The sequence below is a fragment of the Diorhabda carinulata genome, chromosome 3, assembly GCF_026250575.1.
Source record: "Diorhabda carinulata isolate Delta chromosome 3, icDioCari1.1, whole genome shotgun sequence".
Taxonomy (NCBI): Eukaryota; Metazoa; Arthropoda; class Insecta; order Coleoptera; family Chrysomelidae; genus Diorhabda; species Diorhabda carinulata.
Genome location: NC_079462.1, coordinates 5,336,158 through 5,354,120, shown reverse-complemented (window position 1 = coordinate 5,354,120; position 17,963 = coordinate 5,336,158). Strand labels below are relative to the sequence as shown.

The 17,963-nt window shown below is 33.0% G+C and overlaps 1 protein-coding gene across 1 annotated transcript in view; it reads left to right on the top strand.

Moving 5' to 3' along the window:
- The window catches only part of LOC130891370 (nephrin), a 526,229-nt gene that overhangs the window by 499,345 nt on the left and 8,921 nt on the right, over window positions 1–17,963 (top strand). The gene's annotated exons all lie outside the window — the stretch shown is intronic.

Here is a 17,963-nt window from a genome sequence, read left to right as displayed (position 1 = left end):
CGATTCTATATAAAAATTAATCTCGACGTTCGGTTTAAAATTTTTTATATTAACTATATAAGACGATTGAGTAACATACGAGAAGTGATGATCAAAATGTGAAAATAAAACACAGAAATTCCAATCACCTGCTCAATAGAAGGAATTGGAATTGTATGAAGAAATTTGACTTCAAACACATTTTATAATTATTCTGTAGAGCTAGGAGTCTGATCGAGCTAAACATAAAAAAGCATAAAAGCATAAACAATAAAAAAGGCCAAAAGCGGACATACGGAAAGGATTTTAACAAATTAAAAGCGACTTGAGGCTGGCGCTTTGTAATGATGGAGAAGAAAGCCATAGATAAATTTTCCAGATTTTTTTCTAAGCACATCATATACCAGAAGTTCCATTAACCCTTTGTGGTCAAATTTATTCCTCTCGAACTAAACTCGGTCGAAGAAAGAAATCACCATGATCTTAATGTACGAACAATTCCAAGCAAATTGAAATACTTTTGTTTTGTTCATGAATCAAAAGTGGTCATTAGTTCCACATATATAATCACATGTTTATTTGAACGAATGACTTCGTCTACGACTTTTTACGTCTTCTCATTTTTTTAAGGACATCCTGGCTGATTCAGCATCCTTCACCTACTAATTTCTACTTTTAAATCGTTCGTGCAATTCGGAAAAAATTACTTCATTATCACAAGAGACATATTATAATGTTTCATGAGATTTTTTGTACTTGAATTTTATTTTATTTTAAATAATAATGTCTATATTCCACGACCGATTTAGCAAACACGATCTCATCAAAGCGACTAAACGGCCGGAACGATTTCAATCTTGTTATTGCTTGTCTTAACACATGCCTGTAAGAACCATTGAACAGATTGTTGGGATAGAAACACATTCACTATTTTTTAGATCCCACATCGTGAAAAAAATTGCGATTAAATGATTAAAAAGAGCATTTAGATTCACAAAAATAGATGAGAAATGTAAAAAGGAGAAAATAGTTAGGGACACAATCATTTTATGAATATATAGCACAAATGTGGGATGTCGAAAACATTTATAAAGTACAAGCTCAAATATTTGAAGCAAAAATAAAAGAAATCAAATCAAATTTGAGACAAGACGATAGCAGGAATTATGAGTACCAAAACAACATGCTTGTGGAGAGTCTTTGATGTATATATGCGTATTTAACGCACCATCGTCCGTGCCTCTAAACAAATCGTATTCCAAACTATTACTGGATCCCAAGGGAAACAGTGGGAGTGAAACTGATCTACCTACTCACTCAGCTCCTTCAAGACTAAACCGTATCACTCCTATATCAAATGAATTGAAGCAAAATCTGAAAACAGAACGTTTGACCATTGGGCATTAAACTAATTGACGTGTAATCTGGCATAGTTCATTTTGGAGTCGTGGAACTAATGGTTCTATCACTTATTCGGGCTCTTCGTATTCTGGCACTACGCCTGTTCCGTGCTTCACAATATACCCGTCATGTCTAGTCGTGGTAGATCATTTGCGAACATTGACTTTTGTGCTTTGTCTTCAACGAGCCAAACTGCGATGGATTTTTTTTCCAATTTTCCTAATAAAGTTGCAACATACGTATGTAATCTGCCATCTTCCATTAAGGCAACTACAGAGTTCGAATGTCAAAAATATAAATTATGACGACGGAAACATTATATCAAAAAAAATTCACAGATTTGGCGAATAGAAAAGTACTGCTCAAAAATGTGATATCGCAGAATACGAAAAAAAGGGAGTGTAAATAAAAAAGAACCTTATTTCCCAGTTTTTTGTTCGCCCCTATAAAGAACTCTAGCTACTCGGTTTGGGACTGTGGTAATCAAACATCAAAGTGGACTATTTTCCATAAATTTAATAATTATACATGGTCCGGGACTGGATGCAAAAAATTCGGAAGTGAGTAAAAACAATTACCTCATAAAACCCCTCGTTTCGGAGTTACAGGCTTTTAAAGCTTCAGAATCAGAACTTATATTTAAGTACATTTTCTAAACTTATTTTCGAAAAATTTTAATTTTTCAAATACCGTACATAAAGAACACCCAGTATATTGCATTTCACATGCCTCCTCACAATTTCTCTTCGAGACTGTTCACTAAAAGAACGTCACATGTTCACTTCCCTAGAGGTAGAAACCTTCAAGACTCGTACGGGCTACAAAACTCCCACTGTGGCGGTATCTGAAAACTCCTTTGGCGTATTTGCGACAAACTATTACCAAACTTTTTTTTGGAGAAATTGAACGAGAAGTGTTTCTGTGTGTTTTAACAAAATCCCAGTCAGCTTTGAGCATTTAACACAAAGGATTTTACATAATGTATCTTCGTGTCCTACTTTATTTATTCAATAGCAAGTCTCTATGAAATCTGATTCTATCGTTATTAGAAGTTCTAGTGAGTAGAAGTTTATAACCAGGGGTGACTAGTGCGAGAGCCTTTCAGAGATCTAAAAAACGAGTAATTTAAATAATAATAGTATTAACTAATAAAAATTTTCTTCGTAATGCAGCCCCACTTTCCGATTCACTCCCTAACTATTGCAGTTTTATTATTCATAAAAAGTAGACAAAAGTATTCTGCGCGCTCTTTCTATATGCCATGATGACCCATGTTCTAATAGTAACAATGCGTAGATGTATTTATCAAAATATGTTGTCACCACTATAATGAAAGTCTTTCCTATTATATATTCTATTATTAGGATGGGATGGGCAAAATGATTAACGATTCTTTCTTGAAAAATGGGGAGGCAGCTGCTATCACCAATGCCAAAATGGCACATGGATAAGAGAAGTATATAACCCTTTAGGTAAGGAAGAGTTGGTCGCTGGTCCGAGAGGAAAGGAATCGTTAAGATGTCACTACGCTGCTCACGAAATCTTTGTAGTTCGATGGATTTTACAAATGCCCAAACATGGTGTTTGTGGTCGTAGTAACCCTGGTCTCTGGGTCTCTGGCAATTTGGGAGTTAATAGTAAAACATTGGTTCTAATGATAACATTTATATTGAGTGAAACATGGATAATAAGTTGGCATTTGTTTCTAAGTCAGCATTAAGTATATGCTGACCGAGGCTTTTACGAATGTTGCGCACTAGTTAAGGATTCAAATTGTAATCTTAAAACTCGTATCAGCAATAATGAAAACTATCTGTATTTTTATCAGAATGATATGTAAGATAACAAGGAACTCCAATATTGGCTAAAAATAATTGTTTGAAATTGATTTGTTCTCATTGTGACTGAGAGAATGTTATGTTATGTTATGGTTGCAGGATGTTATATAAATTGATGTAATCATAAATTATTTTTTATGAATTCTCTTTTCAAGTTAGTCAGTGAGTGTTCAACGGAAGGAGTTTGCTGCACTCAATCCATCGCAACGCGTATCTAATACATTTTTTGACTTAATAAATACCAAAAGTTATTGTGTATATTCATATAAAGAGAAGATAGAATTAAGAAAGAAAGTTAGGTCATTAAATTATAAGAAAATCTGTGGTAAGTAAGAAAAATACTATACAAAAAATTCACTCCAGATATAGATTGTGTCAAGAATGATTCGGTTTGTGATTGTAACTGAAAAAATTTATTTTTCCTGCTCACTTTCTGATGGCGATAAAGCTTGGACGTAAATCGGGGTCAGCGATCTAGAGCACTTAAGTTTGAAATTAAAAAATATACCAAAATTTCAAAAGCCTACATTATAATGGAATATACGATATATATAAAGAGCAATTCGACTTATAGGCAACTCAAAGTTGACCAGATACTTGGACAGCTTAGAGCATAGAATAAAGGTCGCTGATCTAACCGATACCACGGCAGATATTCTACCTACTTGTCCAACATAATTCCACTTAGAGCAAGATTTACATTACACCAAGTTCGCCTGCAGACGCATAGAGAGTCAATTTATTGCGACTCTTTCTTTTGGAAAGCAAACATTAATTAACTGTATAATATATTGATAGTGAAATTTAAAAGGTTCATTAACAAGCCTAAAATATATGTATTAGTGCACGTCAACTTATCGAAACTCCTTTATTTCGAGAAACGCAAGCCTGTGGTACCAGCTACCAAATCATGTCTTTCTCGAACACTACAACTTCGAGATAAATATTCACACGGCAGGCGCTACTTGAATTACTCGAGTGTAATAGATCTTGTGTTAGCATTTTACATAAAAAATCTATCAGCATAGTTAAATTACTGAAAATAAAAAATATTGTTACGAACTCGTCCATTATATGGACCGTGAAGCCGGTGTTATTCGCTTTTAATAAAAGAATCTAAAGTTTGGTGGATGCGAAGGTTTTCCGAAAAGATTTTATATACAGTGGCGATTCTTTCATATTATTTTTATAAAATAAATTTCTTGGATAGAGCTTTTTATTTTTTTGTTGATTTTCCAGAATCTAATGATCGAGAAACTCTTTTTATATAAATAGCCACTGAACGGTTCGAAATATTAAAAAGGTGTCGGTAAATTCAAATAAAAGTTTTTAGTGTGTGTATTTAAATAAATAAATTATGTGAGAAACATCGTGTGTATGAATTCTAAATTCATCCCTCCGTTAGAAAAAGTTTCAATAAATAAGAAAAGCATTACAAAATGTTGTTGGGGACATAGCTATCTTATCCTGGCACTCAAATTCCAAATGTTCCGACTATAACTTGACGAAATCTAGTAGTAAAAAGTATATTTCTACTGAAAACGCGTTGAAAATATTTCTATAAAAAGTTTTAATTAATTGATAATATATGTTGTTCATAGAGAAAACTCGCAATGCATCCAATCAGTTTCCCCTCAATTTTTTAATATCTATTGTTCACTCCAAACGTTCATCTAATAACATTCCCATATACAACGTAATATTTTGCCGGCGGCTGCTTTCCACATATTGAAAATTTCACACATATTCAAACATAACTCTGCTACAATTCAATATTCGAACAGTTAAAGCGACAAAAAAGCGGAGTAAAACAACAGAGTGAAAAGTAAACGTCCAACTCACACAAGAATTAATCATGCTGCTTTTATCAGTCGCATTTTTATACGAGAAAAAAAACGAGCAACATCAGCAGGGGAACCGTTTTTTTATCTGCCGTCGGCCGATTTATAGAAACTCCAAAGGCGCTACGACTATTTTGTCACGAGGGACAGTCGCATGTCTATTTTAAATTGAATTGTCATACTCCAGTCAGACGTTAATAAGAAATGTAAGGTTAGAATAACCACTTGGGTTACACATTATACCTTAAGTTGCTTGGAGTAGGCTAAACGGAGTGTCAACATATATCAAATATGATATTTATTTCTATATATTCGCTGCGAAAACACTTATCGTTGTAAAGGTTCATCAAACTCTTGGCTGTTACTTCGCTTGAGTTCCTTTATTTTAACATATTAACAATCTTTCATTAGGTTCACCTGTATGTTTATTACTAAGCTTTTGTTCTCGATGTTCGCTTACTTTAAGCATTAATCTTGCATACTTATCAATGTCACTATCATAAAACTGTGAAGTGCTTTCCATGACATTTTTAAGCTCTTTGCCCAGATTTCATTTGTATTTCAGTCACCTACATAACAAACCCACCGAGAAACACTGCCGTTCATATTAGCGAAGAAAGTCATAACGAGTTTATTAAGAAAAAAGGGAAAGAAAAGAATAATGGAAACGGTAGTCCCACCCAGTGATTATTTTTCATTAATCCAAAAAATCAGTCGGATAGTCCCCGGACTTAGAACTTGACTTACGAGTAAATATATTGGTTACAAAAAAAAACCTTGGCAGAACAAGTAACAAACATATGTGTAGCAAAAGGTACTCAGATTAGTGCAGAAGGAATCGGATCGATTGAGACAAAAGAATGAGGTGTTGTATGTACCGGAACTTAGCAAGAACTGAATATCAGTGACAGCTATAACACAAAATGATGGTAAAGTGATATTTGAGGAAAATAAAGTATATGTGATGAAAGAAAATAAAAAGTTTTAGAAGGAATGAAAAATGAGAAAGGACTTCACACCATACAACTTACAAAAAAAGATAAAATGAGTGAATATACAGAAGAACGAATGGAAGAAAGCATGTTGACAGAAACAAAAATAGAAAAAGTGGTAAACTGGCATCGTTAAAATATGAACATCAAAAATATGAAGAAGATAATTGAACAAGAAATTATGAGAGGAAAACAGACAAGACTTCCATTGAACGTAGAGAGGACCAGAGCAAAAGGACCATTAGAAATTATTATCACCGATTTATGTGGCCCAATCGAACCACCAACATGGGACAATAAAAAATATATGCTCACAGTATTACACACAATACTCTGTAGTTTATCTTCTAGAAAATAAAAATGAAACAACAGACTTGTTAAAACAATATATAGCAGAGACGTAAAGAGAACAAATTTTTTCATAAAATTGACATTAATTTTCTCATCAGTAATTTTATTCTTATTTCAAGAATTATTGATTACTTTCAAGTTTGGTACATTCGATGTTTACTTAAAAAAGTAAGAAATACTTAAAAAAGTAAGAAATAGAAAAATGAAAACATGTAACAGAGCTTGACAGATGAATAACGAGTTTCTACCAATTCAAAAATTAGGGCAAAATCTATTACGAACAAAAGATTAATCAAAATAGAAGTGAAAACCTTTTTTTTCTCGTAATTCAGTACAAAGTCAAAACTTTGATTAAATTCGATGATATTTGTACAATAGTACTAATATTGAACATTTCAAAAGCATACCAGGAAAATTAGATTAACTATGAATGAGGTTCCACCTACATAAGGTTCATCTTGAACTATCAATTATAATATTTTTTTGCATCATTTTATAATAGAGTGCTCAAATATTTACCACTTTGGCCAAATTCAAACAATTCTTATTTTATTACTTCAGATGGAACAACCTCCAAAGCATAGCAATCTATCTCTAGCTTTAGTAAAATAAAAATAATCACCATTTTCTAGACCATTATTGTAGAAATAAGATCCTTTTGTAAATAACAAAAATTTGAAAATGTTTCGTCTTCTGCGACTCGATAAGAAAATCCCGTAAGGAAAAGCCTATGCTGTGGTGGAAGTCATCATCGTATAAATACTGATACAGCTGAATGTGATACGGATGGTATTTGGTCTTTCTAAGAATCTCAGAAGCACTAAATTGATTTATACCTGTATGTCTGGCAATTTTTGTTGCTTGTGTTTGTTATTCTCAATTCCTTATAGCAACATTGTCTTCGTCAATGGTAACACAGGTAATGTTGCCAGAACTTGACATACACCCTTGACGCCAGAAGAATGTTTTCCTAATATTCGTCAATGGTTGAAATCATGACATTGTCCAACTAAAGCAGCGCAACACGATTTCGACACAAGCAGGCGACATGGAAATTTCCAATCAAACTATTTTCTACATTCAGTTCAATTAACAAATGAAAACGAATGCCTTGTACCTTTTATTCCAAGAAATCAAAAAAAAAAACAGAATGTTTGTTGCTGATAAAAATTCAACGAAGTTTAAATTATTTTATCGTATGTCAAGAAAACTTTTTCTTAAGCTAGTTGAAAAAGTCGAAAAAGAAGCTGAAAATTTCTAAAATAATGTGAATGTTAAATGAATATTTTCCGAACAATTCAAGTTAATAATAGTTGTGGAAATCTATTTTATTCATGAAAATATAAGAAAACAAATAATAGTTACCCTAAGGTGGGTATGCTCTGTGATATCAACTCTATCCTTTATCTTCGATTGTAACGTCCTTAGAGGATAAGGTAATGGATTTTTTTGTCATTCAGTTTACGCCTTATATTTAATACTCCTATATGAACAGTTGGTATGGAAAAAACGTCTCTACGTTACAGTGCCGACAGTATTCATTTTCTGTCTCATTCGAGACACTTTATCTAAACTGCGCATGTTTGAGAATGCACAGAACCTAACTGGAGCCTCGGAGGATAGAGAAACCGTTATCATTCTGTCTTTTATAGTCGGAACAGCTTCCACATATAGATACTGTCCATATAGAAGTATGACATATATGGTTGGATACGAGAAATCATATCCCAACAGACTTGGTAGACAACAAGCAATGCTGCCACGCATTACATTCAAATATACTTTAAAGGTAAATGAATAATTTCCAAAACTAATCTATTTGTCATGTTTATGTAAATTACTCAGAAAGTACTTGATGAATTCAAAAAAATAACTAATTAGTAAGATGAAATATTGATGTTTAAGCACTTCTTAAGGAGTTCGTGAGGTTGTCATAATTTGCATACAATTTGATTTAGCGGAAATGTTTCTTCCACTTCTAAATTAATTTGTAATAAGTCGTTGACAATTAGAAAAAAAATAAAATGTATTCTTTATTCGAATTTCATAAAAATGAGTGTTCCTTGAATGTGAACGCCAGTGGAGAAGCGATGCAACTATTCTACGGAAAAATATTTGGACTTTACGCCACTTCAAGTGAAATATGGCGCTGCACAGGTTTTTTTAATTTGTTGACTGTCGGTACAAAGAAAATGCATTGTTCGTGCTAAAAAGGCTTGGACGAGAAACGGATGTTTTTTATTGGAAATTTGCTAATGATTATGTGCGGAATTCGTCGACCACTTACGTACATTACTTTCACAAAAAAATCCTAGAGACAATTGTTCGGAAAAAAATGAGTGATGCGGAATGAAGCTACCGAAACAATGGAAAACGTATTGCCAACAAAGACTATTGTTTTGTTAAGGACGAGAAGAACGTCCTTAAAGTATCTCGATGACATATATCGCTTTATTTATACGGAAACCGTTAAATATGTTTTTCCTGTTGAAAAACAAACGGTCTGCGAAGTTTACTCGGGAAATACGAGAGGATAGAAACGTTTGGTAGTAATCCAATTGTACACAAATTATAACAAACTTCCAAACTCTTCAAGAAGTAGTTAAACGGCAACTTTTGAGATTACAAATTAGTTTCTATGAATTAATTATTATTATTTGCTTCCGCTTTGTTTCTTATGTTATCTATTCTACAATTTCACATAAATCTAACAGCAAGTTTTAATATTTATACGAATAAAACTGTTTTCGTTGTTGTCTAACTAAGAAGAAAAAATTAATTTGAGTGTTAATCAGACATTAATTTTCACGTGGAAAAATAGTTGCAGAAACCGAAGAAAAATTACATGAGTATTATCCAGGAAGTGCTCTGCCCATGTTCTGCGAGTTTTAATACTGTTATGAATAAGACTGTTCTCGTAACTCGCTAGATATGGACAAATAAGAATTTTAAGAATCAATTAAACATAATTTTTAGCATCGAATGATATTGAACGTGAAGGCTGTGTCAGAAAGGCGACTTATAATTAATTTCCAGAACGTACCATAAGAAAAAACGCAAACTTAGTTGTTATTCAGGGGAAACAACATGGCTCATTTTCGATACCAGTGCCCTCGATGGTACGTGGCACTAAATATACAACACAGAATAGCTACTGTATTCTATGTTATTTATTTCCGCCTAGTTCTGATTTCTTAGAACTGGTACAAAATACAGATTTCTTTAACAAACAAAGTGAAAATTGTAATATGGAAATAAATACTAACCAGAAATAAAACAGAAATTCATTTGAACAGGTTGCTTATTTATTTATTTTGAGATTTAACAAAAAAACATATTGCCATGAATACAGCACTCCAGTAGTTAAATGACTAAACTATATCAATTTATCACAGTTGACATAAAAAGTTGTAGAGACTTCTTTTGTACATAGAAAGAGCAAAATGTTTTTGCTGTACCTTGTCTATGAATATATTTCTCAACTGTGAATATATGAATTCTTTCGTTTCATTATTTAAAGTTTCTTCTTTACACTCAAACGTTCCAATTTGACACATCTTCTTCAGTGACTTCAACTGCTCTTTGTTATTCTTCAAATTTCTTTCCAATTTCGATATCTTGACTATTGTATACCGATAAACTTGATACATTACCATTACCTCGGTGTTAAAATGTTCCTATTAGTTCCAACTACAGTAAAAAAACAGGATCTCAACTTGTGTGTGTGCTCTTCGTATACTATAACTGTATTTACAGCATATGAATACTCTTCTCTTACTATACAGACAACATAAACTTTGGCAACACTGTGATCCTGATAAATGGAAGTAGACAATGAAGGAAGATGAGTGGCATCGGCGGATCCGGGGAGGGGTCATGAGCTGGTTCCAGGGCTTAGGTGGCCCACTAATTGAACATAATGATTTTATTTATATATTTTGTCACCATACAAATTTTCTGTAACTACGTACCTTCAATATTTAGTTAATTTAATATAATTTAATAACTTTGTATGTTGGCAGGACATACCGCAGTCGTTTTCTGATCTTATTCTGTCAGTGTAGCGACAGCAGAATTAAATCGTGACTAAGATCTTCAATGGTTGAAGATCGCTTAACCAGACTGGCACTTCTTCACGTTCATAAAAACATACCCATTGACGTAAATGATGCAATAATGCGTTTCGGGAGAAGACGTACAAGAAAAATTGATTTTGTTATTTAAATATATGTATTTTGTCTGTTTCTATTTTGTTTGTTGGAAACCCTTGTCGTACCACCTCTTCACTTTTTCGGAGTTTTGCGTCATACTCCTCGACATACCTCTAGCTGTTATAACAAATCATTCATCGCGGTTATAGATTATAAATAGGCTGCCTCATTCCGTGCGTGGATATCTCTCTGGATATCTTCAAGAGAAGATGGCAATATGTACCTGTATATGTACAAGTTATTATGTGTTAATTTTTTCAAGTGTACAATAAAGAATAAATATTTCTAAGTACAGTACTTACGTACATTAATAAAATACCTACTTATACGCCCTTGATGAGAGGTAGGAAAAGATGGGGTAGCTTCATACCCCAAATGTTTTCTATTGAAATTTGTAAAATCACAAAAATGATTTTGACATAACGATAATTTGATGTTGAGCATTGAATTTCACAAAATTTAAGGCACACGTCAGCAAAGCACTTGGGAAATTGAACAAAATGTTTATTTATTTTGACAAATGACATTGACAGTAATGACACATTGGTATGTAGCATAACTAAATTTGTGTTGCGGAAATTTACATGCAAGTTGACCTTCTTATTGAGTATGTTTTGTGTGCGTTGAGTAATTATCAAGTAGCAAAAAGCTAAATTAGATAATTGCGATACACCTTGTACATAGTCTCTGTGGAAATACGAATGTTTAGTAGGTATTTACATATATTCTGTATAGCTTGGTATAGATAATGATACAGATCTCGTTATTAGTTTGTCTACTTGTATAGTAATGTGTACTGGTAAGTCTATTCTTACTCAATGGAGCAAAAAATGAGGCAAAAGAAGAAAAATAACAAAGGATTGTGCCGTATTCAACCGCGTCTCATTGTTGAAATAACCAAATTTCATTTTAATAAACAATGTTATAATAGAATTTCCATATGTGAATTCTATGAAAATATATTTTCAAAACTTTTCTGAAATTAGTTTGAAAATTTGAAAAATAGTTTTACCCACGACTCGCTTTGAAAACAATGAATGTAGCCAGCATCAAGAATAATTAATAACTTCCTTCTGGAAATTGATTATGTTGAAAGTTCTTTGAAGCTACATTGAATATTGGAAAATTAAAACAGACAAAAACATTGCTATGTATAAAAAATCAAACTACACATAATGTTTTGAATATCTTAATGGGAAATAAGATATAATAATGACCATTATTGTATGAAAATATGAGTGGATTGTGGATTTTACCTACAAGATATTTTGTGCAAAACATTTCCACTACTATTCTAGCACTACTCCTTCGAAGTACCTAAGCCTTTTGATGAAATAGGCAAGAGATTCCCTGAGTAGACGCTCTACTGTATCTATGGCTTGATCGCAAAATCTGTTGTTGCGGTCCTTTGCCTTGCCTATCGTCTTAAGGTGGTATTTGACGACACAGTAACCTGTGAAGAGTAAACGACTACCAGTTTATTGCTTAGAGTGTGTTCAGTCGTTCAATCAGTTTGTTATTGATGTAACATCTCATTAGGCTGCAGTACGTCCAAAATAAAAAGACTTTACCCTTTTTTTGACAAGGCTATCTGCTTCCTCATTGCATGGTATACTTTGCTGCCCTAGTAACCACATTAGGGTTATTTTGTTTCTGTTGGCTAGTGTTACAAAAGTTCATCACACTCCCATACCAGCTTCGACGATCACACAAGCTTGGTTATCGAAGGGAATGTTAATGGGCTCTCTAGATAGGTTTCTATCCAAAACCTGAGACCAAATATTTCTTAATATAATTTTATATTCAGGTCATTCCAAAAAGCATAAAATTTGATATTTATGTTGCCATGGAAACGTTAAAGGACACGCGTTTTTTAAATCTGGAATCACACACGCTGTAGTTTACTTCAAATATGCAAAATAGGATTTATAAGAGTTCATTGATTCATCTGCTGTATACCTTAAGGTCGCTTTTCGAAGGAAACATATTATATTCACATTCCAGAAACATTAACATGAATTTGAGAAGCGCAAACTTTGTTACGAATTTTTATAATTCAAAAATCAGTTCGGCCGACATTTTTTATCAATATCTCTAATATTTCTCGCAATTGGGAGGAGGTTTAATCCGCTCGCCAATTTCGATCTTGTTTGATACTCTTCACATCGTTCCGAAGCTTCAATCTGAATTGTAGACAACATTAGCCCCTAGCCAGTGCTGCTATTTGGTTCGTGTAATTACACACGCACCAATTCAAGTTGCGAACCATCAGTCGAAGTTATAGTCGTTGATGATATGATGTGAAATATACAAGGTGCATTCGCCTCCATAGTATAAAATTTAAAAAATGGAAAACACTATCTGCTTTCTTGGTAGAATATTCTATTCGATGTTACGGTGTTACGATGTTATGTGAAGACCGAAACATACCAGATTCAATTTTGTGGTAAGATCTTAAGCTCTAACCTAACCTAAATTATGAACAAATACAGTTAATTTTGCAATTATAATTAAATAAAATAGAGGATGTATCATAAATAATTTCGGTTTCAAATTATCACTTTTTTATTAAATAAGCATCCAAAAAAAGCCTTAATTGTATTCTATGGTTTAAATCTAACGTCTTTGAAGTTTTGATAAAACCATTTATATAAGCTTAGATATAAATACTGCATATTACTTCGGATTTTTCTCTAGTTTGCTTTCGCCATGGATTTAAATAAATAGTAATCTGATAGTACAAGGCCCGGACCAAATGTCTTGTTGTAAGAGAACCGGCTTTCTATTGACTAAACCTAGATATTTCTGTGATAAAACATCAAGATTTGCATCAGTTGTCTACTACATATCTTGGTATTGATAGTTCGACCAATTATAGTGATTTTGAAGTATACTAAATCTTCATAATTCCACCAGAAGCACAACAAAACATTACGTTCGAATCGACGAAGAGTTATAGTAATTGTCCTTTGTTCAACCACTGATTTTGCATCTTCGGGTTTTTTGGAAAAATCCATTCTACATGTCAAGTAACAATACATCTAATAAAATGATAACTCGGTGCATTCGTCAGACACTATTCGACAACCTAATGATTTTACATATCGATGTATGGTATCTTCGGATGATCCAAGAGCGTCCGAGTCCTGGTACTTGGTTTTCAACTGTTTTTCCTGTAATCTGAATATATCATGCAATTGGACGGCCTGATCTCGAAGGATCTTGAAGCGTTAAAGCTCCACTATTAAAACTATTAGATCAATGTAGCACTTATCATGAACAGACACATTAGTCCACTGTGTGTTTTGAAAACAGAATGTATTATTTTAGATAGTATTTTTGTTGTAGTCTTTGACCGTCTCAATTCTTTGACGTCTTTAATGTGATTATATTACATTTCGAAAAATTAGATTTTCTAATCCCAATGTAAAAACCTTGGTATTAATAGAACGTATAGTACATTTCCAATAAGTTTAACCACTCCTCATCGCCTAATCTTTTCCACGTTCACTAATTTCTAGAAACCTTCCATTGCTTAATAACAAAAAAATAGAAGACGATATCTAAATAGCAAAATTACCTGGGTGTACGCTTTCCTATATGTTAATCTCTTCTCGAGTCTCCAATTTGAAAGGGTTATTTATGCATAGCAAGTACTTAGCGTACAATAAAACAGAAATTACAAAACTCCACACCAAAAAAAAATACAGAAAACCAAGAAAAAAACAAAAGAAATTTATTTCCAAGGGCCAACGTTTTCTAAGTCAACCTATAAGAGGACACCCCCTACACAATAACACGGTAACGCATTTCATAAGCACTGCTAAGTTTTACATCGGGGAAATTTGTAAAAAAGGCGAACGACCACTCGGATTAGATCTTTTCTAGCCGAAGAAGGGTTTACCAAAGGCAGCACACATACATTAAGACGTCTAGACTAAGAAGACAAAGTATACAACCAAAATGCAAAAGAATAAGACCTCCCAGAATCTCCCATAGAACTCAGAGGAGTGGAAAGAGTCTATGCGCAAAACTGCGGCTTTTTATACTAAATTAATTATTAATATTTATTAAAAGAATTATTTTGCATCCATTAGTTCAATGCACATTATTATTATTTCTATTCTTTCATTAAATGGGACCAGAGATTATGAATTTTCTATTTCGTTTTTCGGTTAAAAACATTGAAAATGACACGAAAACCAACTTTATTAGTATTTCCTCCCAGTGACTCGTTTGTTGAAGGTACTTTAACATCCTTTACGTTATACACTCATTTTCTCCCTCGAATTTGAAATTTAAATGCTGATACAACTTTATTACCATGCATAGCAATAGCGAAAGACTGGTTCAAACGGGCTTGGTGAATGTATCTCAAATATTCCCCATGAGTACACCGAATTAACTTCACAAACATTACCAATTACAGTAGTTTCAAATCTAATATCGTGATCCTGACGTTTATACAGGATGAACCCACGAGCATTTCCAGCCAAAAATAAACCGAGTACCGGGTGTCTATTCTAATAATTGGAAAACCATAGATTCGGATATCCTTGGCATTTTTTCTTAAGTTACCTTACATTTTATCGAAACTAATTGGAGGGGCCGGTTCTCATCAGTTAAACTTTGCGAGATAAAAGTGCCAAAAAACCTTCAATTTGGATCAAATCTTAAGATAATTAAAAAAATCTCACAGTTACACTGTAAAACGGGCCTCTACAAGGAACAAACTTGTAATTATTGTAAGTGTTGGTGTAGGAGTAATAGTGTTCAGTAAATATATCTCATCTTAAAGGATTCTCATAAATTACTATCAGTTTAATCCGACGATTTGAGTGTTCAGAAAATATTCCAAATCACATTCATTGTCCTTCGCAAAAGTAACGATGTAATCGGATCATTAGTCTAATTATCTAGGAACTTCCCTTCGTAATCTAAATAAGCATGAATTTTTTAATAGGCCTTTATGTAGTATGACATCTTCATTATCCAAGAACAAAAATCTTGGAAATCAGATTTTTGAAAATCTAAAATATCGTTTTCTTTACGTTCTACCGGCTTTCATCCTTCAAAATCCTCTCAATTTTAATCAGGTCTCAAGTCACCTATCCTCCAAAACATCTCAAAATTATTACCAATCTACTACGTGTTTTACAGATGGAATTACAAATGTATCTAACATTCGTTCTTCCTTAGTGTGCATTCTTCTCTTAGACTCAAAACTCAAAAACCTCAAACTTTGACTCATCTCTCCATAAAACTCTCCCCCACTCTTATGGAGAGAGTTATGAGAAATAAGACATGAAGATCGAACAAGAGAGAAAAAAAGAGACTAGAACTTTTGGGGGCTCCAAAACAGAGAATGAGGAAGATTGAAGACCCGTTATTAGAAGTTTTCAGAGACGTATGAAGATTGGAAATGAGAAAGTGATCCTCAAACTTATTGGTGGAGATGGTCATACGTCAAAATTTCATGTTCTTTCTTCACTGCCATTCTTCTAAAACGGTCAGCTTCTCTCAATCTTCTTTTCCCTGTAGAAAGCAGATCCTTAGATTCATCGATCTGAGCTGCTACCTTTGTACCCCTGAGACTAAATCTACGTTTACTGATCAATACAATACGTTAATCTTCAGCTGTTGTGGTTTTTCGAGGCTGACCTGGTTTTTCATGTTGTAGTCCACAATCCGTTGATGTATTTTTGCTTCGGCAGCAATGGTACGGTTACTTTTGTCTAGACTATGATGACTTCCAAATAATAGTTTCTTGGCTTACCCATTTTGAAACTTACAAGTCTGTATTTGCAAAACCAAAAGAAAAAAGATGTTTTTATCCAAAAAGTATAACTCACAGTACCGTCTTGCCCTCACAGAGCTAACTGGGACTTAACTACAATCTTACCGCTGATTACTGCCCAGTACTAATTATTTAAGCACCTGAACCAGTTATACAACTGATTCTATATCTATAAACAAAAAAAAAACTAATAAAGTAGTTAATGCCCAAATTTTAATTACCAATAAGAATAGAAGGTTTTCGTAGGTTCAGTTTTAAATTTTAAATCTCCACCTAAAAGGAAAGCGACATTTGGAAACTATGGTAAAAATCTAGTTCTGGGTCGGTTTTCTCTTTTTTAGCTGATACGAGATCTATCTGATGCAGGATGTTAGTTTATGACCAATTCCTCAGCTACCGGTAAAAAGTTATATATGACGTTTGTATTTAGTTATTCTGTTTCAAAGTTTCGAACAACAAAAAATAAAAAAAGACAACCCTCTACAAATTCATGATCGTTAAGTCAGCTCCTCGGGGGCACCGCAGTCATTTATTATGATTAATTAGTGAACTAGAAAGAATTGGGTTAAATTGCCTTTGTGTTTTCCATACGAATATATTCTCTTTGTAAGTATCCAGTGAAATCGGAGGGAAGAGAGATATGTGAATGGGTCGTTTGAGAGCGGTATTTGGAAATTGAATTTCTTAGGCACGCTATTCTTCCATTGGACCATTTTTTCACTTTATTTGTATAACTGATGAATTACAGTTGACATATTCTATGTAAAATATCCCAAGAGGACTGAATATATGAATTTTTCACGGTTGGATTCTTAAAACAGCCATCCAGATGAATACCCCAAAACGTATTTTATCTACAGTAGCGAACAATATTGAAAATATAATTTTTCTCATGAGTTAAATATAAAAATTGGAATCTCGAACTTTTCCATTTTTGCAAACAAAACTTTTATTCGAAATATTACCGATAAAAAGGAAACAGTTAATCAGTAAAATGTCCTTCAAGAACCCGTTTGGTATCAGTTTTATTAATTATCAATAAGTTTAGGAAGATAAAGATCAATGGAGGATTATTTTGTCTGTTGATAATACTTTCATTAGCTGGAGTAATATTAGCTATAAAATACTGATCCGTCAATGTCGATTTTCCTCTAATAACCTCAGTTTTAACGTTGATAAAACAGTAGCAATTTCGTATATTCATTCTTGGTATCTCTCCCTATCCCGATTGTTAAGTCAATAAATTCTTTTGTCAGTTAAACGCATGGGCGTACATGTTGATGAGTCTCTCATTTAATTTGCCGACACTGATTGGTTTATAAAAAAACATTATTTTATGTATTTTTCGATTGACTTTAGCATTATAGCTTCTCGTTTTGGGACTGCTCCAATCAATAGCTGTATAAATTGATTACGAAACGATTGAATTTTGAATCCAACAGCATCCAAAATTATTTTTTATCTTCTTAATAGTTTGTTGACTATCAAGTAATATTTTGCAATGTAATTAAATGTAAAACACAATATATTATTGTTTTTTTTAATTTTATTTT